This window comes from Empidonax traillii, unplaced genomic scaffold (assembly GCF_003031625.1).
Source record: "Empidonax traillii isolate 1590-97213 ecotype Southwest subspecies unplaced genomic scaffold, ASM303162v1 scaffold4459:size9592, whole genome shotgun sequence".
Taxonomy (NCBI): domain Eukaryota; kingdom Metazoa; phylum Chordata; class Aves; order Passeriformes; family Tyrannidae; genus Empidonax; species Empidonax traillii.
In genome coordinates, this window is record NW_020959652.1 from 1 (window position 1) to 1,195 (window position 1,195).

Genomic DNA, 1,195 nt, shown 5'->3' on the forward strand with positions numbered 1-1,195 from the left:
GAAAAGGGCCGGAGATGCCCCCGGAGGAGGGGCTGCAAAGCCAGCCCAGGGAGCTGTGAGGAGGAAAGAGCCGTCCTGTGCCGGGAAGGCGGCCGGAGCTTGAGCCGGAGCTCCGAGCTGGTGGTCCCTGAGCAGCCTCCCAGCAGGGAGAAGCCCTTCAGGTGCTTGGAATGTGGGAAGAGCTTCAGGCTGAGCACCTACCTCCTCAGGCACCAGCACATCCACACTGGAGAACGGCCCTACACATGTAGGGAATGTGGGAAGAGCTTCAGGAGCAACTCCAACCTGATCCAACACCAGCGCATCCACACTGGGGAACGGCCCTACACGTGTGGGGAATGTGGGAAGAGCTTCAACCAGAGCTCCGCCCTCCACACCCACCAACTCATCCACACTGGGGAACGGCCCTACAGGTGCTTGGAATGCGGGAAGAGATTTCAGACCAGCACCAATCTCCTCCTGCATGAGCGGATACACACAGAGGAGAGGCCCTTCCGCTGCACCGACTGCGGGAAGGGCTTCAACCGGAACTCCACCCTCATCACCCACCGGCGCATCCACACCGGGGAGAGGCCCTACAAGTGTGAGGAGTGTGGGATGAGCTTCACCTGTAGCTCTGCCTTGACCAGACACCAACGGACCCACCAGTAAGGGAAGGCCCTACGAGGGCCCCAACTGTGGGAAGAGCTTCAGCTGCTGCTCCCACCCCGAATGATCCCCATGATGGTGAGGCAACCCCTGGAGTCCAGGGACTGTCAGTCCATCCCTTTCTACCAGAAAGGGCCAGTCCCCTTTGCCAGGGGCAGGTTGTGCCAACAGAACCCTTCTTGGGGGGTGTGTGGAGATTCCTGCCTTGGCTGGGACCCCCAAGGTCAGTGCTGGAGGTTGAGAGCAGAGATCTCCCCCCGAGCGTTGGTCTGGGGGAGTTCCATCTCTCTGTAATGAATAATTCTTGCTTTTGTGGTAATTTGAGTAGAATTGTTTCAATAGTTGCTTTAATGTAGAGCACTGTCCTATCTTACCCTGTACTAGTGGTAGTTTTAGTGTTTCTATTGTGGAGTAAATATTTCTGATGAAGGTGTTTTGTCTGATCTTTTGTAACCCCAAATAATTCATTTCTATCAGTTGATGTGATTTGCCGTCCTTAAAACCTGTGGGACAAAAGTGGTTCAGTCCCACCTCTGTAATTCCTATA

At 55.5% G+C, this 1,195-nt stretch overlaps 1 pseudogene; it reads left to right on the forward strand.

Annotated features, from left to right (window-relative positions):
- Window positions 1–117: 117 nt before the first annotated feature.
- LOC114072915 lies at window positions 118–715 on the forward strand (annotated as a pseudogene).
- Window positions 716–1,195: the final 480 nt, after the last annotated feature.